This window comes from Chelonia mydas, chromosome 3 (assembly GCF_015237465.2).
Source record: "Chelonia mydas isolate rCheMyd1 chromosome 3, rCheMyd1.pri.v2, whole genome shotgun sequence".
Lineage (NCBI taxonomy): Eukaryota > Metazoa > Chordata > Testudines > Cheloniidae > Chelonia > Chelonia mydas.
The window spans coordinates 180,829,978-180,856,089 of record NC_057851.1 but is presented as its reverse complement, the minus strand read 5'-3'; the positions used below and the strand labels follow the sequence as shown (position 1 = coordinate 180,856,089).

General features: G+C 42.1%; 1 long non-coding RNA gene across 2 annotated transcripts; it reads left to right on the top strand.

The window, feature by feature from the left end:
* Window positions 1-104: 104 nt before the first annotated feature.
* LOC122464859 lies at window positions 105-24,618 on the top strand. Of its 2 annotated transcripts, none has more exons than XR_006289252.1 (4): window positions 105-509; window positions 17,175-17,278; window positions 17,871-18,070; window positions 24,095-24,618. It is a non-coding gene; the product is annotated as an uncharacterized LOC122464859 (long non-coding RNA). The 2 variants fall into 2 exon arrangements; XR_006289253.1 differs by lacking the exon at window positions 24,095-24,618 and adding an exon at window positions 19,083-19,108.
* The last annotated feature ends 1,494 nt before the right edge of the window (window positions 24,619-26,112 follow it).

The window sequence follows — 26,112 nt, the reverse complement described above, 5'->3', positions numbered from 1 at the left end:
TCTGATCAGTTTGATGTGCATGAATTACAGTATTGCTTACCCATAAATTCATCTGCTGAGGTTTTTGGTTTGGAATTTGTTTGCTTTGATGTGTAAATGTCCTAATAGATTATAATCACTACTGTACACATGAAACAGCATAGGAATTGTACAGGAGAAGACCAGGGTGAGGGGGTCACCCTGGCTTTTTTGAGTAATTGACTTTGGTTGGATAACAAAACTTGGGCTCAGCAAATAAGAAAGAGGAGTACTTCAGGCAGTGACTCTGTTCAAAGTTCTGCTCTACTCTGGGTTCCCCACCTGGAGATTGAATTGGGCTGGATTAGTGGCAGAAGAAGTTGAGCTGGCTCCATGGTATGGCTTGCCTTGACCCGTGGTAGCAGTGCTGAGCTGCCTCAGACACTGAACTGGACCATGTAGATGCTCATCAGAGTAGGATGAAGTAGAACACTTCTCTCAGGACTGCAGCAGAGAAGAACTACTGAGACAGACAGTGAACTGGGTTTTAGGTGAGTGGGGCATGGTGATCCAGAGTTCTGGACTTCTCATAAGTTGGATATTTGTGTTCTGGGATGAGGGGTTGACCAAACTCTTGATGTATTGATTGGGACTGTTCAGACTTCTTATATGCAGATATATATATACAGGGTTTCCAAGTTTCTTTTCACTGATTTCCCCCTTTCCCCAAATAAATGGTCCCATGTTTCTAAAGGATTTTGAGTGCTTGTAAGTGGGGAAGAAACACCTGCAAAGGTGACATGAGAGATTTTAATTTTCAGACCCTAATGTAGGAGTATGACTCTGGGTGGGGAGTCATGGTTTTACTCATTTAAAAAAATGACTGAACTTAGCCCTTGTTGCTACTATTGGCATCTAGCAGAAGGGTTACACTTATAAGGGGAAATACATTTACCATGATATTTTCAGTAACTTGAAAATGATACATGTCAACATTGTAGTGGTGCCAACTGCATTTTTTTATTGAATGATCTTGCGTCACGTTGATGATGGGGGTCACTCCATTGACTTCAGTGGAGTTACATCACAGACTAATCTGGTACAACACGTGCAGTCAAATGGGTTTGCATCATTCTGACAGAAACATAATTGGCTTGTAATATTTTGGTCTCTTTTTATCAATGTACTGATGTAACAGAAACAGGGATGACTTAAAGGGAAGAGTGGTATTTTAGGGGTTACATTTTCAATTAAATCAGTTTTATAAAAATGAGAAAAAAACAATTTCAGGAGTTTAAGGTGGAAAATCAAATCCACATTTTAACACTTTGGGTGGTAGACCATGGGGACTATTGTCAGTTTACACAGGTGAAATGCCTCATGGCCATGAAAGGGAGCACAAGACTCCCCCATTTCCAGCTGAATGGGTGTGCAAGGGCATCTTGCAGTAGCGGTACCTGTGTTTCTTGCATTCTTCAAAGCACAGGGCCTGCTCCCTCTTGCTCCTCCAACATCCTTGGGAGCAGACCAGAGAAAAGGGGGCAGGGAGGGATGGGGATGAAATAGGAACGTGGTGCCATTGAAGCCCTGGAGTGAGACCAGCATCCAGGTGAAACAATCTGCTCCATCCTAATGAATGGAGCAGGCGGCACATGCTACATGTGCACTGATCATGCCCCTGAGAGATTCCATCTGCCTCAAGCGCAGTCTCCTCTATCCTCTACCTGGGCAGAGCAGCTACTGTGTGGGGCTTTGCCATGCTGATTTGTTCAGGGATCTGGACTTGGAGAGTTCTGCATCTATAGGCCCAGATTATCTCCCCCAAGGTGGCCCTTTGTGCTGCTCAGGCTGTGTAAAGGTGTTGGATGCTGACCAAATGTGGCAAAATAAGAATAACATTGGTAATGAGAAGGTCTCTGCTGGTGTGTAGCCAGCATAGGTGGGTTGCATGGCACCCCACCAGCCCAGCCCTGGTAAGGAGGGCAAGCTGGAATAGAGAGGGAGAGTAACCAGAGCACTTCTGCACTCCAGCAATTCTCAGCTGGCAGACAGTCCCTTGAGTTACCAGCTGGTGTAGGTTAGAGCAGTGGTTACCTGACAGGTAACACCCCTCATCTGTGCCAGGCGGATGTCAGCTGGGGAGAGTGTGTGTGATTTTTGTGAGTTTGTGGGTTTTTTTGGAGAGGCTAGACTCTATAGTGGTCCCTCGACACTATAGATCCATAGCATAAATCTGCCTATTGTAATTGCACCCATAAATACCAGTTGAAATGAGTTTTGCTCTTTGGCGGGTGAGTTTTTGAGTAGGTGTTGGAAGCCTTCTACATAAAATACAAATAAAACAGCACTTGAACTTAACATTTCAAGAATTTGAAGTGGATTGCTGAAGCTTATTGATTAGATCTGGAAGATAAACACACCTTCTACTTTTTCTGTGTAATCTTTAGCAGACCACACTGAATATATTATAGCTGAAAATGGATAGCAGCTATTTCTTTTTCTTCTCTTTACAGAGGAGGATGAGTTGTTATTCTGCTAGAAGTGACCAAACTTCTCTTGGTACTAAGCAAGATGCAGTCATTTGCTGGGGGTTTCTCAGAGAGTAAAAGGACTTCAGTGATCAGTATAGTTTCTGGTGTCATGTTATCAAAAAGAGAATATCAACCATCTCAGTCATGCAGGTGCAACTCTCTTCAAGAAATCTTCTCTTGCCACTGGACCCCAGCCAATTACCATCAAGTCTTAACTCTCCTCTGTGTGCAATGGTTCAGTTGGTGAATATTCAGTCCCAGGTGCACTTAGATACCAATAAGATCAGATGGTACCAGTCTGGACTCTGGTTTCCATTTTGGAGATAAGACCATCCATGTTAAAATGAGCTGATGTTTTAGATCAGGGTCAGATACCTGTTTTGATCATTCTGGATTATTCAGCAGCTATGGCTGCAATTGATTGTTGCTTCAGCAACTAAGGGAGCTGGTGCATCTAGAACTCTCCTCCAGTATATCAAGTCCTAGTTAGAAGATAGGACTCAATACAGGTAGATGTTGATTGACAATTTTGTGTCATGAACAAGGGATTTGATTTACAGCATATCTCTGGGGTCTATCCAATCACCTATGTTGGTCAATATATGTATGTTGATGTGGCACAGAGGAGTGCCACCATTGGTTCACTACTCTGTCAGCAGCTCTTGTCAGGCCTGACATGCTCACTACACCTAACATGCTGTTATCATGATATATACCCCAAAGGTGACATGTAATATATCATTGGAAAACTAATAACTCACTGAGTATTGTGTAATCAAAGCCCCATTTTTATACAAATAATCAGGGGGATGGGAAGCCCATAGGATGGGAAGAACAACATAAAGTCATCCTGCCTCTTGATAGTCAAGACAGTCAACTCTGAAAAAAGGTAAAGGGAAACAGAGAGCCATTTTGGCCCCTTTCTTGTATGAAGACAAGGAAAACCAGCACTTTGTATTTCTGTGGAAGGTCCTGACTGAGAGAACATCAGTCATGGCTGGAAAAAAGAAAGACTGGTAAGAAATTTACCTTAATCCAAGACTGTAACTTTTTTAGTTGTCTTAGCCACTAGAAAGGGTATTTTGCCTTTTTTTTTTTTTGCTAGTAACCATATTTATCTTGTACTTGAACTACTTAACATCTCTCTTCTTGTTAATAAAGTTGTTTTACTTTTAATCTGAACCAACCCAGTGCTGTGTTTGATTTGAAGTGACTGTTAACACCAGTGCTTTTGTCTCTTTAAAGGAACAATGGACCTTATTACATCCCTGACTCTTGCAGGAGAGGGATGGATGCTTCAGGGCAGATGGTTTTGGGGAAATTTGGGACTGGGAATGTGTTGGGGTCACCTGCAAGTGGTAACCAAGGCTGGTGGCTACCAGGGTGGGCCTGTTGTGCTGTAGGCAGGCTGCTGGGGTCAGAGTGCTGAACCAGGGCTGCCCAGCACACAGATGCTCAGGGACCTGCATGCTTGTCTGCTGGTATCTGGGCTGTAAGCCACAGCAGCAGAGCAGGCACCAAGGGTTACAGGGAAGGTGGTGATAGAACCCCTCACTGAGCTGGGTTGAACCCCAAAATGTCACAGTTGCCACTTAGGAGATCATTCTAAACAAGGAGTAAAAGACTATTAGCATGGTGATGATAAACAATTGCCCTGTTGCCCTTGCACGTTCAGTGCTTGGACTGTCTTGTCATCTGGATTTTCAGAGTGATGTCATTTTTCAGCCTGAGAAAACAAACTGATGATAAATGGACAGGAGATGGTCCAATGTTTAGGGCACTAGCATTTGACTTGGTAATCCTGGATTCCAGGCCCCGCTCAGTTACAGGCTTCCTGTGTAACCTTGGGTAAGTCACTTAGCCTCCCTATTTCTCTATGCACTGCCCTTCCTCACTGGTATGAGGATCAATAAATTAAAGACTGTAAAGCACTCAGGTACTACAGGAACTGTATAACTACCTATCACAGAGTGTGACAATGAACTCTTTACTTTTGCATCCCTGCTTATTTAGGGTTCACATTTGGAGATATCAAATCTGGGTTCAGAATTTTGCTTTGAATATACCCTTTTTAATGGAAAATTACCTGTTTGAATGTACTTAGCTATGCCTTAAAGTGAGAGGATTACTGTTACTAATTTTTATCAGGCCATCTTGCATTGACTCTCTCTCACTTACAGCTCATCCTTAATGTGGCAGCTTGTTTGCTCAATGGTTTAAACAGCCAGGAACATGATATCCCCACAGTGCATTTTTATACTTGTTTGCTGTGAAAGGGCCAGTTAACTTTAATCTGGTGCTGTTTGTTTTTTAAAGCTGTCGATGGTATGTGGCCCAGCTATATCTTTGAGCTTTGGCTTATGAGTGTCTGTGTTCAAATGTTACCCACCCTTTAATAGTCCCACTATCACATCTTAAAACAGCAGGAAATCATCTCTTGGAAAGGTATGGGCCCTAAATGAGGGACAAGATGGTACCTGACTTAAGGGTATGGTGAGAGTAGCACAGAGGCAGCTGCAAGGGACAAATGCCACAGAAGGGCAGTCTTAGAAAGGAGCTAGGAGGGGAGCTTTGGGGAAAAGCCCTGAAGAGAGTGGCAGGAGGGGAGTCAGCTCCTGTAGTGATTGTGATGCTGGCAGACCAGTGCCAGCTCATGCCAAAGGCCCAGGTCAAGTCACCTGTGTATTAGTATAGATAAATGTGATTTTTAAATGTAGATGAGTGTATTTGGTGTTTAAACTTCATGAAAACTAATGGGATGTTACATGCATTGTTTTCACTTATCTGTATCCTGCTATAATGTAATAGCAAACATTTACATTGTGTATATCTCTAAGTAAATAACCCATCACACAAGAAAGAAGCCTTGTGAAATGCAAATAAAGAACTTTAACAGAAAAGTGCTAACCTCAAAGCAAGTGGCCATTGTGTGTGATTGGAGGTCAAAGACTCAAAATGCATTCCTCGCTCTTCATCATCAAAGGGAAATGCCCACGTGGGTAGTGGCCCTGTCAGCTTGTTTTCTGTGAGAAGAAGCTATGAGTATGGATTCAGGGAAAGATCCTTCATCTCTGGACTGCTTGGATTCTAACAGAGCAGAATAACTGAACAAGAAGACAGAGATCCCCAGAGTTTCTGGGTTGTCCTGGGAGACTTTTGGGAAACTGGCAGTTTATTACATCACTGCTACCATTTGGAATTAGACTGTGACTCACCTGTACATATATATTTACCTGCAGTTACCTCTCAATAACTCTCATTTCCTTTTCTTAGCTAATAACTCTCTAGTTAGTTTACTGCAGAATTGGCTACTGGTGTTGTCTTTGCTGTAAGAGCTAGAGTACCATTTAATCAGGGGTAAGTGACTGGTCTCTTGGGACTGGGAACAACCTAAATGTGATGTGATCTTTGGTGGAAGTGACCATTTATCACTAAATCCAGTTTGTCTGGGTAGCAAGACATACTGGAGAATCTGAGGGAACTGTCTGTGGCTCCATGACAAGACTGGTATAATGATCCAGGCGCTCACATTTGTTACTGGCTCGATGAAATCTAATTATAGAACACATCACCACCAGTTTGGGGTGTCTGCCCTGTTTTCTGATGGTCTTCCCTGAGGTAGGCATTCATGGTCAACAGTGATCCTCTTAGAGACTAACAAATATATTTGAACATAAGCTTTCATGAGCTACAGCTCACTTCATCGGAATGCATCCGATGAAGTGAGCTGTAGCTCACGAAAGCTTATGCTCAAATAAATTTTAGTCTCTAAGGTGCCACAAGTACTCCTTTTCTTTTTGTGAATACAGACTAACATGGCTGCTACTCTGAAACCAATGATCCCCGTGGAATGGAAGTCACAAAAAGAGTGTCTGAGAAGTTGCTTGAAACACTTTGAAAAAAAGTAGCCCATGTAAGGCAGATATGGAATATTAAAAGACTGGAATTACCCTGGGATGGGAGGATATTATCTTGGTTAACTTTCATTTTTAATGGAACACTGAGGGCCTGTGCCCAGGAAAAGGAAATGGAGGACTAGATGAACCTGGGGGAGAGAAGAATGGATTGACTGGGGGCATCACACTGGGATATTAAGGTCTGCTTTAGGACTGTGGGCAGAGTTATTTGGAATATTAATAAATAAATCTGGCAGCAGGAGTGCTTTCTATGTTAAAATGCACTAGTGGAATAATTGCTGAGACCCTTGAAGAAAGGATGTAGTTGTGGCCTGTTGGGCCATTGCTGGCTAGCGGAGGGCACGCCTCTGAGAGAGCACCCTCTGCAGCATCACCTCACAACCTTTCATTTAGTCAAGCAGACCCACTCTTTGCCTTGAAGTTTTTTCTCAAGAACCCTCCCCCTTGAGACATTTCTGCAGCATTACAGTATATTGTTTACTCTGTTTGTTCAGTTACCAAAGGCCTCTGTGGAAACTGCGGCATTTCATACACATTTGATGAAATGAGAGAAGTGCTGTGAATATGGCACTTGTAGATAAATGGTGCAGTTTACAGAGGCAGCCAGTCACTCTTTTCTGTTAAGGAAAATACAAATTGTACGAAATTACTTTCTGTCTGTGGGAAAAATGTCCCGGGCATAAATATATAGAGCCCGATTTTACAGTGTGCTTTGTGCCCTTCTGTCTATGAAAGGGGGCTGGGAGCTGGCTGGATCTTCCCATCTGGTGCTTCTCCACATAGGAGGTCTCCATCAGGTGTGCAGTCAGAGAAGTTGATGCTGGGATGTTCAGAGGGGGTGGAATGGAATGAACAGACTGCTCTATTCTACCCAAGGTCCAGTGGATCATGCACCCACAACTGACTCTTCTGCCCCCTTCTGTCCTGCAGAAACTGAGCAAAGTCAATAATGGAGCATTTTTATAATGAGAGAGCACAAAGACTAACACTGGCAAATTATGAACCAATAGGGTCTACTCCTGTGCAGAGAACCAATACCATGAACCACTGAAATCTCTCTTGAGCCCTCAAATCAGGTGAATCTCATCCATAGTCTTTAACTGGATTGAGAGCAGAGCAGCTCTGACCACACTTATTATTCTGCTATTCCATCATTTGGATTTTCTTGTGAGGATGTGCAGCTATTTCAGTAGCTATGGTGATGAAGGTGGGTGAACAGCTTGCTTATTTTTCCTCTTGTCTGAAGCTCTGACTTTTAAATGAGGGGTGAAATCATGGCCCCACTAAAGTAAATGGAAGTCCTGCCATTGAGCTAGGATTTTACTCTATATACTACCTCAGCTGCCTCTGAAGTGGTCATGAGGAGAGTGTTCAGAGAGGCTATACTTGTGCCTACCCTTCTTCTGGTTTACTTGTGATCTTCCTCCCATTCTCATGCTGCTTCTCTCTCCCTGCTGCAACGTGCACAGATGTTTCCCTACGTTTAGAGCAGTGAAAGTCAGGAAAAGGGCGAAATTTGTCAGGTTTAATTTAAGATGCAAAATTTTGCACAGCTCTGAGTCATGTATTGATGGGTGCACGAATAAATAAGTGAGGGAGAATTATAGGGAGGAGCAGAAGGTAAAAAAAAGGTGCACTTACAGATAGGGAAACTAATTCTTTGTAAAGAATAGCATAAGGTCAAGCTAGATAGCTACCCATGGAGGAATAACTCCTAGATCTATTTTATAATTTTGCAGAACCAGGTTAACGTCAAAACAGCAGTCTCCTGCATGGAATAATTTTCAAAAGGAGGAAACTGCCCATCACAGCTGGGTGAATAGTTTAAAAAATACTAAGAAAACCCCAATCATTTGGTAAATATTCTCAAAAAATAAAATATGTACATTTCACATGTATTTTGTGTCCTTTTTTTGTGTTCACTTTCTGTGAATATTCTAGTAAAAGTGTTTACTAGTAGAAATATTAATTAAAGCAGCAAATACCAAAAAGCCAAGTATTGTAAATTATTTATGTACGGAAAGTGAATTTTGAAGTTGTTCACAACAGTGTTCATGTTAGAAATCTGATTCTCTCACTTATGCTTATCCAATCCAGATAGAAACAATACTGTGTGACTTTAGTGGGCAGTCAATACTTAAGAAACACAGCTCAAAGTTTGAATTGAAGCTCACAAAAATGTTCATGAATAGCATACAGACCAAGAATTATTCATAGAAATTCAGGAAATACTGTATTATAATGAATAGATTTTAGAAAACTGTAAAATCTAACAATTCAGGAACAGAGACTAAATTCAGAAATGCTAACGTTTAGGTGTTTGACAGGTAGAATCAGGTAGCTAGATGTAGAATTGTGCCAACAAAATTTAGAGCTAATTTTCAAAATTGGGTTCATATAGCCAGTGTACTTTGCAAAAATGAATTAACCCTTACAAATGCTCCCCTGAGATGATGTAAATATCATTGCTACAGACAAGAGAATTCCTGGCTTGTGGTTGGCTAGACATTATCATATGGTCCAGTGGTTCTCAAAGCCAGTCCCCCGCTTGTTCAGGGAAAGCCCCTGGCGCGCCAGGCCGGTTTGTTTACCTGCTGCGCCTGCAGGTTCGGCTGATCGCGGCTCCCACTGGCTGCGGTTCTCTACTCCCTTGGCCAGCACATCCCTTGGCCCGCGCAGCTTCCCGCAGCCCCCATTGGCCTGGAGTGGCGAACCGCGGCCAGTGGGAGCCGCGATCGGCCAAACCTGAGGATGAGGCAGGTAAACAAACTGGCCCGGCCCGCCAGGGGCTTTCCCTGAACAAGTGGCGGACCGGCTTTGAGAACCACTGATGTGGTCAATTTTCCTGTTCTTCCAAAGTGTGACAGCAAACTTTGGGGCCTTGTAGGTCTGTTTCCATTGCAGGAGAAATTGGTGACCCAGAATATTTTCTAGTGTAATTTCTTTATTTACAAAAATGACACAAGTTTTGTTTTCCTGCAGAAGAGATGATCACACAAACGACACATAGGCAATCCTCTTGCAGAAACCTCAGCTCAGACACCAAAGTATAATCACCAAAGAGCAGCTCTCTGAAGCCTATTCTAAGCTAGAAAAGGTTTGGCTGCATATTTATCCTGGGAAACCCTCCTGGTGTAGATACATCTTAGACTGGCAAAAAAGTACTTTTTGCTAGTCATAGTTTATACAGGTTTCTTCAGTGAAATAAGATATACCATCAAAAGCACTTCATGTGCTTAATGGCCAAGACCCATGATACCTAAACTAGGGCCCAAAGCTCCAGAATGAAGACCCCAGTTTACAACTCCACTCCTTGGGCATGATGACACTTTCTACCCCAAAAGTAAATGCCTCCGTACAGGAGACAGAATTTTCTTGGGAGATTGTCCACGACTGAGGAACAAACTAAGAACCAGACTTTACCACCTTCCATTTCAATTAAAGGTGCTCTTCTTTGTTCAAAAACATAGCACAGTGTAAATATATAATTTAAAAAAACCACACAGGTTCCCCTGTGGTAGAGGAAAAGACAAAGAACAAAACATGTGAAAGATGCTAGTCACAGCACTTCCTTTGCTTCTGGAAGGCATTCAAATGCTGTGTAAGAACAGTAACAGAATACAATAGAAAAGGAGTACTTGTGTACTCCTTTTCTTTTTGCGGATACAGACTAACATGCTACTCTGAAACCTGTCAGAATACAATAGCAATTTCAGCTGTCCTCTGGCTTTTGGGATGTAGAGCTGAACCATCTGTGTGTGTGTGTGTGTGTGTGTGTGTGTGTGTGTGTGTCTTTTCTTGTATAACTTACCCTTTTATAAGATTGTAAGGCAAAGCAAATATTACATCTATTCTGAGAAAATGGTACATTGTGTTCAAGATAAAGCTTGGGATTTTTTACAAAATGTTACTGATATTTTAAAGATGGTCACAGTCACCATCCAGATAAATATAAATGCTCTAAACTCTGTGCTCATTTAGATAAAATCCTTTTTGATACTGTATAATTCTGCCTTTTCTTGTGAATTTTCTCGGGAGGTAGCTCCATTTCAGTTGGATTTTTTGATCATATGCCTACATTAAAGAATAACAGTTGCCCACCTCTAGAAAGTATCATAGCAATTGCCCAAAAGAGATTACCATGGACACGACTGCAAGACAGTTGTCATATAACCCCCTCTTTTCATACACCAAGAGCCTTCCAGAATGTTCACCTTTGAGGATGAAATCTTTCATTCTTGGTTTTTCTCTCAAGAGACATAGATTCACTGAAGGGATTTTGCTCATTCTTCAGTGATGAGAGGATTAGAAAATGCACACTTTTCCAATTGCTGAATATTAGAAACCATTCATTTGGTTTTATATTGTTCCTTTTGATTCAAAATATTCTAAATAGTTATATGAAAAATATCACACCACTAGTGCAATAAAATAAAATCCAACAACCCACACCACTAATGAGGAGTTTTGAAAATGATGCTTGCTGGTTTTGCCATGGGGGGAAAAACCTACTCCTTTCCATTTACAGCAAATAAATACAAATTTGCTATTTCTTCCAGGGTAGACTGTCACCATTATGTTGCATGATGAAAAAAATGGGGTTATGGGTGAAAACTGATAGAAATAGCTTTTGATCAGGTTCATAAATCTGAATGATAACTTATGAAAACCTCTGTTTTCTTATAAAAAAAAGTCCCCAACGGTGAAATTCACCTCTTTGTAGAGGACCAGTAAAAAATCGGTTGTACCACTGAAGTCACGCTTGGTACCTTATTTTGAGCACATAAAGGGCAGGTAAATACTTCATAGGCCTTGTTCTGGCTGTGTACAGAGGCACGAGTTTTGTACAGTAGGCTGAATTAAGGACAAAATTGCAGCCTTCATTCTTGTTTTTGTGAATAGAAGTGGAACTCTTAGCATTACTTGATCATTGTTTTTTTTTTTGTTTGTTTTTGTATGGCTCATATCAATATGTCTTATTACCCTAAACTTCTTTAGTAGATTTCAAATCCTGATTTATGTGTCATAAAAACAAAAGAATCAGTATCTGTTTAATATTTATGCCCTTGCACTTTGTTTGCCTGTGCTGCTTATCACTCATGAAGCTGAAAAACCATATGGTGGTTTAATTGCATATGTTTTTTCCCCTGAAATTGCTTCCTGAAGAAGTGAATTTCTTCTAAGCATTTTCTCATTGGTGAGGAGATTCTCCTCTGAGTATAGTCTTAGCAAAATTATGAACAGACACTTCTGCTAAATAGAGTACTAAATCCTTTGACCTATTTAAAGTAAAAGGCACACACTTTAAGGACCAATTGGTGAATAACTACTTTATCATATTCATAATGCTTAATCAGTGTTACAAATGCTTTCATAATACATGGGACTGGTCAGGATGTCCATAGTCGGTGGGAGACAGTCATCAGGTTTCCAAGTTCAAATCAATGTATGCAGCCAAGCTGTCCAGTGGCCAGCTACAGTTGATGTCAAATCCAGTCTGTAGTGCCCTGCACATGTATCTTGGCTAGACACTAGAAAGATCTGCTGGTGGAAATGAAGAGAAGGTATCCTCTCTGTAAGGCAACTAAATTGTTCTGGAAGGTTACTTCAGCTATCTCTAGCCCTAGCATACACTCTCTGCAGAGAAGAGGAACCTGACTAACCCTGCTGTGCTCTAATGGGACATTATGACAGATTTTGTACATGGTCAGATTTTGTTTGCATTTTGTAAAGTTCTATATTTTATTACTCTTGTTACAGCAGTTATATGTGACCTCCCTTCTTTTATTAGACAAGAACACCATAATACAGCCTTCCAATAAAAAAAATGACCTTTCTTTATCAAGTAACCTTTTGTTCTTAGTGTATTAAATGTAATTGTTGGTTCAGAAAAGTATTGCATTATTTACTGTATCGATTTTTTTCTCAAGGACTGTTGCAGCTATGAATACTTTCTGCACATTGCTCTTGGTGCAGATGATGAAAGGAAGAAAAAAAACCCTGCCCTATTTTAGTTGAGAGTAGAGTAGGCTATATTTTAATGAATGCTTATGTCAAAATCCCTTTACCTAGCTTGCTTTGACTTTATCAAGCAGCAAAGCTCCAAGTATGTGCACAGTACTTTTATTAGGCATAATAACTAGCCAAATGACATCCATCTTAAATAAGAGTGACACCTTGAAGAATCTGCCTAATGAGATTTGGCTTTCTTGCCCGAGGGATTTGTTACAAAGTATAAGCCAAATGGGGAGCTTGTCAATATGTCACCAATAGGGCTGAACTTGTCTTTGTGATGTGGCTTGTTTTGAAATAATCCAAGTTTCATAAATCCAAGCTCTTTGTGAATTATTGATTTCTGGTTCCATAACTCCTAAACAGCATAGTATGTTTAGTTTTGATTTCCCATCTATTTGAAGGAAGTCTGCAGTTGTGTTTCCTTGTGCTATGATCTTATTAGACCTCATAAACAGAGTAGGATTCGAACTGCTCACTACTGCAGTGGGAAAAAGTATTCTAAAGAATGCCCAAACATTGCATGAAGTTGCATGAGTAATTCAGAAGGAGATCCTCTTTCCTGTTGTTCAGTACTGAAATAATGCTTCCGGTGCTGTGCTGCTGAAGTTGGCTTCTTTCAGATTAAATGTAAAAGTGAGGCCCTAACCTGGTGTAACCAAAAGATTATGGTTTTAAGGATAAGGGATGTTAACCAGGTATCCTGGATAAATCCTAACCACTTAGGTACAATTTCACTTGGATATGGTATGTTCCTGATCCTAAACAATTATTGTGTGCTGTTAAATAGGTTCTTTGGTTGGACACAGAAGTAGCTGCTTTTCTACGGTGTGAGGTGATTCTTAGGGTGACCATATTTTCTCAAAGGGAAAATGGGACACCCCAGGCCGGCCCAAGATATACACCCCCGGCGCAGGGCCAACCCGAGCCCTCCCTGCCTCCCGCCCACGTGGGGCCAGCCTGAGGTCACCCTCCCCCTCTCCAACACGCACCCACTACCCTCTCCCCCTTCCACTCTCTTGCCTACATGCAGGGCTGATTCTCTGAGCCCCCTCACTACCTGCCCATGTGGGGCTGGTGGCCCAAGCCCATTACCTCCTCCCCCTGCAGCTCTCTTCTTCCCTGCGTGTGGGGCTTGACCATGCCTCCCCACTGCCTGCCTGTGCATGGGGCTGGTCCTCTGAGCTCTTCAGGCGGCCCAGTGCACTGTCCCTCCGTGCACTGGGCTGCCTGAGGCCCCTCCTCCATGCATGTGTGGCAGGCCAGCTGGCCTAAGCAGCTCTCCCTAGTCCTCCCTCCAGCACAGGGCTGGCATTGCGATTCACCCCACTCCACCCTTCTACATGTTCATCCATGCCCTGCCAGGGGTCCCACCCCACTTTTTTGGCAAAACTGTGCATTGACCAGTTTACTCTTGCCAACGGAAGATCAGCTTGCAAGAGAAAATGAGACAAGTGCCCAGTTTTGTCAAAAAAGTCAGGATGGCCGAGACAGGGCCTAAAAAAGGGACTGTTCTGGTCAAAACGGGACATATGGTCACCCCAGTGATCCTACATAGTCTCTTGTCTACTGTATTTCATACTAATTTTGTCAGACTTATTTACTTAATGTTTGAAAGACAGAGCCTTAAGATGAATGTCTGTAATTGACCTGGGTCTATAATAAAAACCTCATATTTCTAGAGGTACATGCATGTGTGGAGGGTATCTGTGAGAGAGACTGGCAGGGGGAGGGGGAAGAGGGGACAGGGACTAGGGTAGGTATTAAGGAATTTTTCTTTAGATGGGGGCTGAATTTATCAGAACCATAACCAACTAAGGAGGCAAACCCTTTATCTTAAACTGCATTTTGTTATAAAATGTTTATACTCTATTAATGGAAACATAGATTGTTTATTGACAGTATAGTTTAGTGTTCAGCTTATGTAAATGAGAAGAGAAGGGCAGGATAGTTGGGGTGAAGATATTTCATAAAGGACAAACTCTCCTGGGAAGCAGGGCCTGAGTCTGGGAGGGAACCCTGGCATTTGGTACAATTTAGAATCATAGAATCATAGAATATCGGGGTTGGAAGGGACTCCAGAAGGTCATCTAGTCCAACCCCCTGCTCAAAGCAGGACCAAGTCCCAGTTAAATCATCCCAGCCAGGGCTTTGTCAAGCCTGACCTTAAAAACCTCTAAGGAAGGAGATTCTACCACCTCCCTAGGTAACGCATTCCAGTGTTTCACCACCCTCTTAGTGAAAAAGTTTTTCCTAATATCCAATCTAAACCTCCCCCATTGCAACTTGAGACCATTACTCCTCGTTCTGTCATCTGCTACCATTGAGAACAGTCTAGAGCCATCCTCTTTGGAACCCCCTTTCAGGTAGTTGAAAGCAGCTATCAAATCCCCCCTCATTCTTCTCTTCTGCAGACTAAACAATCCCAGCTCCCTCAGCCTCTCCTCATAAGTCATGTGCTCTAGACCCCTAATCATTTTTGTTGCCCTTCGCTGGACTCTTTCCAATTTATCCACATCCTTCTTGTAGTGTGGGGCCCAAAACTGGACACAGTACTCCAGATGAGGCCTCACCAGTGTCGAATAGAGGGGAACGATCACGTCCCTCGATCTGCTCGCTATGCCCCTACTTATACATCCCAAAATGCCATTGGCCTTCTTGGCAACAAGGGCACACTGCTGACTCATATCCAGCTTCTCGTCCACTGTCACCCCTAGGTCCTTTTCCGCAGAACTGCTGCCTAGCCATTCGGTCCCTAGTCTGTAGCGGTGCATTGGATTCTTCCATCCTAAGTGCAGGACCCTGCACTTATCCTTATTGAACCTCATCAGATTTCTTTTGGCCCAATCCTCCAATTTGTCTAGGTCCTTCTGTATCCTATCCCTACCCTCCAGCGTATCTACCACTGCTCCCAGTTTAGTATCATCCGCAAATTTGCTGAGAGTGCAATCCACACCATCCTCCAGATCATTTATGAAGATATTGAACAAAACCGGCCCCAGGACCGACCCCTGGGGCACTCCACTTGACGCCGGCTGCCAACTAGACATGGAGCCATTGATCACTACCCGTTGAGCCCGACAATCTAGCCAGCTTTCTACCCACCTTATAGTGCATTCATCCAGCCCATACTTCCTTAACTTGCTGACAAGAATACTGTGGGAGACCGTGTCAAAAGCTTTGCTAAAGTCAAGAAACAATATATCCACTGCTTTCCCTTCATCCACAGAACCAGTAATCTCATCATAAAAGGCGATTAGATTAGTCAGGCATGACCTTCCCTTGGTGAATCCATGCTGACTGTTCCTGATCACTTTCCTCTCATGTAAGTGCTTCAGGATTGATTCTTTGAGGACCTGCTCCATGATTTTTCCAGGGACTGAGGTGAGGCTGACTGGCCTGTAGTTCCCAGGATCCTCCTTCTTCCCTTTTTTAAAGATGGGCACTACATTAGCCTTTTTCCAGTCATCCGGGACTTCCCCCGTTCGCCATGAGTTTTCAAAGATAATGGCCAAGGGCTCTGCAATCACAGCCGCCAATTCCTTCAGCACTCTCGGATGCAATTCGTCCGGCCCCATGGACTTGTGCACGTCCAGCTTTTCTAAATAGTCCCTAACCACCTCTATCTCTACAGAGGGCTGGCCATCTCTTCCCCATTTTGTGATGCCCAGCGCAGCAGTCTGGGAGCTGACCTTGTTAGTGAAAACAGAGGCAAAAAAAGCATTGAGTACATTAGCTTTTTCCACATCCTCTGTCACTAGGTTGCCTCCCTCATTCAGTAAGGGGCCCACACTTTCCTTGGCTTTCTTCTTGTTGCCAACATACCTGAAGAAACCCTTCTTGTTACTCTTGACATCTCTTGCTAGCTGCAGCTCCAGGTGCGATTTGGCCCTCCTGATATCTTTCCTACATGCCCGAGCAATATTTTTATACTCTTCCCTGGTCATATGTCCAACCTTCCACTTCTTGTAAGCTTCTTTTTTATGTTTAAGATCCGCTAGGATTTCACCATTAAGCCAAGCTGGTCGCCTGCCATATTTACTATTCTTTCGACTCATCGGGATGGTTTGTCCCTGTAACCTCAACAGGGATTCCTTGAAATACAGCCAGCTCTCCTGGACTCCCTTCCCCTTCATGTTAGTCCCCCAGGGGATCCTGGCCATCTGTTCCCTGAGGGAGTCAAAGTCTGCTTTCCTGAAGTCCAGGGTCCGTATCCTGCTGCCATTGCTTAAGAATGCCATTAGGCCATTCTTAAGCAAAATAATATCTTTGCTGAAATATTTTTGTTAGTCATCTCCTGCAAGAATAAATTATCATAAACTAGAAACCATCCCAACTTCTCCCTAATGCAAGGTGGTAGATATTTGAGAGATCTTCTGAGAGCCTCCAGCAGCTCCCCAGCCTCTCAGTGCCTACTCCCTTTTAGAAAAGGCTGTTGAACATTTCATATGTAAAGTAAGAAACATTTTGTGCTCTTGGACACTCGTGCAGCAGGATTTTTGAGCACTTTGATGTTGCATTCTGTTGGGACATGTAAGGGTTAAGTAGAGACCTGGGAAACCGCTGGTGTGCTCACATGGCATTAAGGAGTAGACACACGGGAACCATTTCTGAACTTGATAGATAAAATGCCATCCCTCTCCCTTCCCTTCTGCTTGTTAGGATTGATAAGCATTGCAGATGCATAAGGAATGTGGGTGTCTAATTGTCACCCTTTGTGTAAAGAAGTGTTATCTCCCCTCCCTTTCTTTCCCAGCTACATAAACGAGCTCAGGGTCATGGCCCCTTCTTCCCTTCCTTGTGGACTGCTGATCAAGGGAATCTGTGGCTGCAATTACTGCAAAGAAATATATCTTCAAGGTAAAAATGTCTGTAGAATATACTTAATGCTGTAAACTGTAAACAGGGGTGGGGATAATTATATTCAGGATATGACTATTAATATTCATTGTATGGGTGCTTATGTTACTAAATAAGAGTTTTGGAGGTGTTTTAGTAAATGTAGGTATTTACATATTAACTTAGATAAAAGAGTGTGTGAGGTGATTAACTCAGTGCTTACTTGATAATTGGGTCGAGGGGAACAAGTACCGCAATAAAGAAGCCCATTTACTCAATCTGCCTCTGGGTCAGCCTGCTCATTCTCTAACACATTCCATCTCTTAAGGAATGGCAAACATATCTTATCTTCCCCCGATACAAATGTCTTAAAGCAGGATCTGGAGAGTCTGAGCCCAGAAAACTCATATTGGAAGAGTAACTTAAAATTGGGTCAAGAAGGCATCACATGTTGTTTTCCCCATCATAGGCTAATCATATTTACTCTGTTTTTTCCACAGTAGTAGAACAAGCAGTAAGTTTATTCTACTTTTGCTGAATACTCAGTGAAAAGAAACTATGCGGAAAGAACTATCGTGAAACACAAACTTTGTCCTCCTCTTCCCCACCTTAGGTTCACTCATTCCTTTCCTGGAAAATATTGGTTCCTAATAAAATACAGTGGCTTTGGAAGTCTGAATGATGATGCATGCCTTCTAGCGTCTGGCTCAGAGGGCAAGGAGACTATTACTAGCATGAGTTAAAGGAGTCTTCCTTTGATAAAGACTAAAGTTGAGAGAGCAGAAAACAAGGCTTCTAGTCCCAGTTCAGCATGTGAGTATGATTTATTTAGTAATTGTATCTATTTTCAGTACATGGGTTTGTTACATTATCCTACAAACATAGCCTTTTACATAAAGAAATGCTTCCTTGGGTTGTAGGCAGCATTAACTAACCAAGGATGGGAAACAGAGTAGTTAATACACTGGGGAAAATGAGATTTGGGCGTGTTTTGCAAGTGCACTACCTTAATATTTTTAAGAAAGATTTTTGTATGTTTGAAACCTAATCAAGACATTCTTAAACTGCTCCGGATCTAGTGTTGCCCATTCAGACAGCTCTCTGGAAAATTAGCTGAAATTACTGTAATATGATAATGCCCCTATTTTGATAAAAAAGGCAACAATATCTATAGACAGGACATACTAAACATTGGGTTTGAGATTAAATATCTGAAGTGTTAATTTCCTCTTATTCCCCCCACATGAACATGAAAGACTAAAAAGGTTCTCTCTCCCATACCAATTTAATATAAAATGTCTTACATGTAACAAGCAATAAATATGGTGTTACTTACATAGGGCTAGCTGTGGGCTTTTAGTTGGAAAATGGTTATTGTTAGGCATATCCATGTGTATAAATATAATTTAAATATACCTACATAGATTTATAATCTCCAGGAGATAGTCTTTATCACTATGCTGCTTGGAATTTGGAGAGGGCAATATTTCTAAGCCAGGGGTTCCCAAGCTTTTTCTATACTTTCAAATGTCTCTTGTTCTCTCATCAATAATGTACTCACTAAGGTACCATGAAAACATTTGGATCATGTCTCAGATGTTTTTTCATCTAATCAGTGGCGCAAGTAGGGTGTTCCGATCTGGTACACTGTACCAGTAAGATATTTATAGCCAATACTCCATACTGGAGAGACACAGGAGGTGTGGCCCCACACCGACAGCTCCTCTGGTGTGGCTGTACCACCCCCAGCCCTTCCTTGCAGCTGTGTCTCCTGAGTCCTGTCCAGGGTCTGCAGCCCCATGTTCTGCTCATTTTGCCACTGCAGGTTCCGGAGAGCCCTGCAGTTCAGAAGTCTCTGGCACAGCAGGAGGAGGACAGAGCGCCCACCCAGGTAATATGGGATGGGGAAAGGAGAAGGAGAGTGCTGGGCCCCGGGCTGGGGTTGGGGTGAGGAGGAGTCATGTGGGGGGTCACGTGGGCAGGTCACGTGCCCTCCCTCCCTTTAGCTGGTGCAGCGTATCGGTAAGAAATGAATTCTACTTGCACCACTGCATCCAATCTAATATTGTGGACATGATTGGTTGGCCTGATAGTTACATCAGCATTGAGCACCAGCACCATATGATAAAGGAAGAGGTGTAAATGAGATCAGACCATAGGAGCATAAGAAAAAATATATCAAAATGATGCACTAGAGACCCTAGTATAACATTTTGTCAACTGTCCCTAAGCAAAGAAAACAGCTGGTCTAAAGTCCTGGAGAGTTATCAGCAGTGGCACACAGACAGAAAAAGAGCCTGATTCTCCACTGGCTTGCACCTTGTGTAGTCATTTACACTTCTGCCAAGTGAGCGTAAGATGTTGCCATTCGGATTTAGTAACATTTTACTCCCACTTTGTACCTAAATGGCTACACAAGGCGGGAAGAAACAGCAGGTTGTGGTACAGATTATTTTTTAAGTAGTCTACGCATGTCTGTCAAGCTGTCTGGAGTGGCTCATGACTGTGAGTGCCAACCTCAGGGCAAACTGTTAAGAAACAGGCCACAAACCCCCAAATGGTTCTGGGTTCCATACTTAGATTTCATCAACCAAATATCAAGTGTGAACTCCTCAAGCACTATAGCAGCCGTAACATGGAAACATAGACAGTCCCCTTGGCTATGCTGGTTTATCTTGCCAACTAGGCAAGTTTGCCTTTGTGGTAGATGGTCCCTTACACACAATCGCAATGTTCAGCTTACTCCCAGTTCCAAAGGACCAGTCACTTATCCCAGGTCTCTTGTTCCTCAGAGCTCAAACCAAAGACAAAGATTGTAGCTAATCCTATAATACTAACTAAAGATTTATTAACTATGAAAAAGAAACACATTATTTACAAGGCTAAAGCAGGTAAACATATGCACACAAGAGTTAGTCTTACTATCCAAAAAGTGATAGTAGCCACTATATATGCAGCTCTATATGTCCTTTAGGGCTAACCCACACTAAGCAGCTTGGGGATCCCTTGCTTATGCTTAAAAATATTGCCCCAAAATTATTCCTTTCCCCCAGAGTTCAAATTGATGGGGCAGGTGTTGGCACTTGTCTCCTCTTCATGGGGGTGTGTGTGTGTGTGTGGGGGCAATTGACAAAGTCTCTGTCCTTTGATGTTTCACAATGCCTCATTTGGTTTCAATGGGCCTTCTTTTGTGCAGGATGAGCACTTAACATTAATGTTTTTCTGTTTGAGTTACACGGTTACAGAGGTTTGCAATGCAAATACTCAATATAACATCTGTAACCCATGGTGTAGTTATAAGTGAGATCAACATATGCAGCATTCTACAAGCATTTAATCAAGTCTAAATACTTTTTTATAAACTTAACAACTATTTTAACACTGCTGACACACAGTTGAGTCAGACTGGTTTCCAGCTATGCATTTATCAGTGTTCAGTGAAGCAAGGGGCCTTGGCATGAGCTGGCACCTGGTCTGCCAACATCACAGATAGGACTGTATGTGGTAAAGATAATTTTTGGAACTAGTCTATGTATCTACTCCACAAGCTAAGGCCCTGATCCAGCAGAGCACTCATACACATGATTAGCTTTAAGCACTTGCATAATCAACTAAGTGATTTGAATGAATGGGACTACCTGTTTTTTTGGTCTTGTCATCCCCCCAATAGAATGGTGAAGTCTTTTATTTGCATTATTTAACTGCTGCATCCCATAGGCCAGGGCCTTTAACAGATCAGCAAAACCTTTTAGTGTTCTTCAGCAGCTATTCAGTGTGATTCACCACTGGGTTACTCCTGTTTTACATTGGGTTAACCCTATTAGTAAAATATACTGAGTCACAAAAGTAGCATTTTTATCCAAAGTGGGTGAGATTTAATGTTCAGAGTGTTAATTTGGATGACACAGGTTTGACATACAATCCAAATGGTTATAGGTGGCAGGATGAGGACTTTAGCTTTAGACATCTAATGACAGAACAAGCAATATTGACCATATATTTTAAAAAGTGGTTTAAAATTAATGGTATTAACCCAGCATAAAAATGGAGTGATGCAGTGGGGGGTCAGGTCCATTTTATTTATTTATTTAAATAGAAACAAGCCCTGCTAGACAGGGTGGAGCACTGAAAGAAAGAGTGTTCCCCCAGCAATAACATGCCCATATCCCTCAATTTCAGTAAATCACAGGTAAAAAGAAACTACAGTGTGGGCCTCATAAGAATGCATGTCTCAAGATTTCTTTTATTATTTAGTCCTACTATTTTATCAGTTTATAAAACAAAGAGATGATTGCTCAGATACTTAATCTAAACTTCTGTGTGAAGGGCTTTATAAACTGTGCTAACACTGAGTGGTGTCCAGTGTAGATTGGCACAGATTGTAATAGGTGTAACTCACAGCCTCACGGAGCATGTAAGAAGTCATGCTTTGCTCAGAGGGGAAGCGTGTTCCAGTGATTAGGGCACAAGCTTAGAACCTGGGAGATCTTGGTTCAATTCTTTGCTACACGGCCAAGGGCAGGCTGCGTAAACTGGGGAGAAGGGACTCCCCTTGTAACCTCCCTTTGCACATCTACAGAAGGGGCAAGCAAAGTCTGTCCCTTCATATAATCTTTAAGTTTAAAAGTAAATAATTATATTATTAGGCTGAAATTTTCAGCAGTGCCCAAGGGATTTGTATGGTTGTTTCCCATGAAAATAAATGGGAATTGGACTTCCAGATCCACTACTCTCTTCTTCTTCTTCAAATTCTTGGCTCTTTAATTAAGCTCATGAATCTGTTTGTTTCCTTTCACACTGTGGTGAGCTTTCTTGCCCAATGGGTTCTCCTGAGTTCTCCCAGTACTCATTTTCATTCATTCTGTGTAACTTCTGCCCAAGATGTTTCCCTAAAGCATTCCCTCACAATGCAGAGGCATGAGAGCTTAGAGTGTATTTTCTTCTGTTATGCTGGAAGCTCCCTATCTCTGTAATCCTTGTGTTCAAAACCCTCCATTGATTTATGAGCAGTTAAACACTAATTTAGCTGCAGTGGAATTTTAGGCTTTTGAGAGTTCAGTCATAAGATAAGCCACATCACTAAAACTTCTATGTGCCGGTAGTGACAGAACCCAGTTTATTTAGCCTGGGTTTTTAGCTCTCCTGCTTCAATTCATACTTTCAATGACCTTATCAGCAGGAGAGCAAAATGAGAACTGAGAAGTAGGAGAAAGAGCTGATACTAAAAGCTTTGATCAAAATTGGTATTTTCCGTTCATTTCAAAGGATTGTTTTCTTTCTTTTATGGCTTTCCCCCATATCTATTCTAAATGGAATCTGAAAGTAAAATGAAAGCTACAGAATCAGTATAAAAATATATACTTGTGAGTATAAAAAATGTGAAGGCATGACATTGTCTGGAAAACTCATGCATATGTTACCACTTCCCTAAGGAAGGCTTGTTTCTCTCTAAGGTACAATCTCTCCCTGAGCCGCACTGCCCTCAATACAATTTTTACTCCAATAGTTACAGATAGCATTAACCATACCAATTGTAATAGTGTACCTATTAAATAGTATGCTTCTGTATATACATGTATACTGTTGCTACAGGTAAGGTCGTACATATCTACCTAGGGCTGTAGTCTGCTCATAGTGAAGGCAAAAGAGCTACCTGGCAGGAGCTGAATGCAGAATTTTCCCTTCATTATGTAGTTTTATTATGGGCTGCACGTGCAATGGAACTTCAAAGAGTAAGAATTATAAATGATTTGGTTGCAGGGTTAGATAAATCTTTGCTGGGACACATGCCCCTGCCTAATAGTATGGATTTTATGATTCCTGCTCCTTTGAATTTCCAGTAACTGGGGGCGGGGGGGTGTGTGGTTGGTGGGTTTTTTTCTGGTTGGTTATTTTTTGGTTTGGAGTTTGAGCATATTTCTTTGTTTCTATATGGTGGGAGCGAATCTTAAAAATAGTTGATTTTCTTTGAATGCTGAATGTAGATGCATTTTTCACTCCATTTTATTGTCATGAGGTTTTTCAGAATTGATTTGATTAGTATTGTTAATTGACTTACTGGTAACTGGATGAAAGAAGCACCTGAGATAACTGGGTGAAGTAGCCTTAGAGATGTAGAGAATAACAAGTGCCTTTCTGCAAACTGCTGGCTTGTTTGCACCAAGACAGTCAGATAACATTTTTTTTAAAAAAAATGTTTTGCTTTGTTATCTAATGTTGGTTTGTTCACTGGCCTTTGGGAAATGCCTTCGTAATCTCTGTTCAGTTTCTAGTGGACAGATTTCCCCATCAGCAAAACCACCAGCAGAACTGGCACTCATTTGGCATACTTAATGACAGTCTCAGCAGAGAGTCCAATGACTGAACAGACGGGGAGAGTGACCTTTAAAAGTAATTCTTTAATAAAATCACATGCTACGATTTTGCTGTGTTCCCAGCAAACAAAGACTGTTATGGCACAGAGGAAAAACTGTAAAACATAAAATACATGTAGTTCTTTGTGTGTGCCCCTTTCTTGCTGCTCTTTCTACAAATGCAGCCACCTTCTAGCTCAGCCTTATATGTCCTGGGAGCAAAATAACTATAGAAGCAGGCCAGGGATAGCATTTGAAAAGCACTAATGTCTTTTGAAAACGAATGGAGGGGAAAATAGGCAAGGATCTCAGTGATGCGGCAGAACAAGCCGTATTTTTAACCTGAAAAAGGAAACAAAACTATCTGCTATTTTCCTATTAAATGCTTCTAACAAGAAGGGTGAAAATGTTGAATTATTTATAGATAAGTGTATTTTCTTATTTGTACCTTAAACCATTGTTACTCTGGTATGAGTTTCTGCAGGGACTACAATACAGGTCACAGGATGGCCAATATCTATACTCTACTACCCAGCAGCTGTGATAGGGCTGCATCCATTATCACAGACTCTATGGAGAGCACCACCACAAGAACCACCACCTCAGAAGGTTTCACTGACAGCTTCCTTCATGATCCTTGATTGGTCCAGGCACTCTATTTAAGCCTAAGTGGAGTTCCAGGAGGTGTCTATGCAACATGGTGGACTCCACTGTCAGCTGTAGTGATGGATCTGACTCCTGGTTCCTGATGCTGACTTTTTTACCTTCAGTGCTGTTCCTGGTCTCTGATCACGACTGTTCTGACCGCCATGCCCTGGTCGTGATATCTGGCTGCTGAGGGGAACACAGCCTTTTCCCTGAGTTATACAGTAAAGCCTTGATCCTGCAAACTTGTGTGGTGGTGAGTTACTTGACTCACATGAGAAGAGTGGTTCTAGGACTGAGGCCTCAGTAATCGCATGCAACTGATCAAATATAGTAATCACCAGGGATCCTAGATATCCATTTGTTGGGGGGAAAAATGTAGAATTTGCATTTTTACATTTTGTGAAAAGAAATAAAAACTAACTTAACTTAATTTTACTGAAAGTACCAGTGTCACTGTAACCGGGTTCCCTTACCGCTTGTAGCGCCTCCTCCTGGCTGTCCTGAGGATTACCCCTGACAGGTGCTGCGCCCTTCTCAGAGGTCTCTCTGCCCATATTCTTCTCAGTCTGAAGCCTCTTTTGGAGATACAGCTTGTCGTCTTTGGCTTGGCCCTCCAGCCAGGTCACTAACTTCCTCCCCTTTCAGGGAAATCACAGTCCTTGTGGATCAGCTGTCTGACTGAATTCTCCAATGCCCTGTGCCACTATCCAGTGGCTGGTGTGGGAACCCAGGCCTGCTCTCTGGTTTCCAATCTAGGGACTCTATAACAACCAGCCAAGGCCCGTGCTGCCTTTGCTGCTGTTTCCCTGGGCTTCTTCTTACATAACTGGCTCCCACCCACTTGGGATGCACCAGCCTCCCAGCTTCCTCCTCTCAGGGGGTAACTACAGCCTGCTTTCTTTCAACCTCCTGCTGTGCTCAGCTCTTGGGCTTTATACAGGCTCCTCCTCTTCCTGCCCAGCTGAGCCTGCTTCTAATTAGTAGCCTCCTTGTAGCCTATGTCTCTCCCCTACTTGCTGCTTAATTGGTTAATTACGCCTGCCTGGCCTAATTTACCCTCTCAGGGCCAGTGTGGGGAATACAGCCCATCACAGTCACTTATTCAATGTGCACAATCTCCCGCTCTTGTGGTCGATTTTTGAATGCGCTTTAAATTTACATAGCTAAACATACTCCAAAAAACAGTTTGCGATGCATAGAGGTTACTGAATGTCATTCAGGGATTCGTGTTTTAATGCATCTCAAATTTTACTTCAGCCTCCAGACGTGAGTAATTAAAGTTATGAAAAGATGCAGAAGATTTTAAAAATCACCCCTAAAGACCGTGTCATTGAGTTTGGCAAGGACGAATTTCACTTAGATGGTAATGTGCTGTTCTGTCCTGTATGCAGCAAAGCTGTAGATTATGTTTGAAGGCAGACAATTATAGAACACATGGAAATTGCTAATCATAAACCAAACGAAAATAAATGAAAACATGAGGCTGAAACAGCAGGGCCATTGACAATGGTAAAGAAACAATGCACTATGACTGGATCATTTCAGTGTTTTAGAACTGCCAAAGAACAGCGTGAAATTGTCACTCCAGATGTTGTTTGAGTGTGCGTAAAAGCAGATATTCCTCTGCATAAAATGGATTTACCTGTTGTCAGAGATTTTTTGACCAAACTTGTTAAGGGCCATGGTGCCGTTCCCAAGTCAGATCAATTGAAGAAGAAAAGTGGTGCCTTCTTAATGAAAGGAAACTCCATTGCCATGATCACTGATGAAACAACCATAGACCAGTTTTCAATATTTTTATTTCAGGTGCTCAAGATAGATCCTCCTAAACATGCTAACATTACCATACCACAG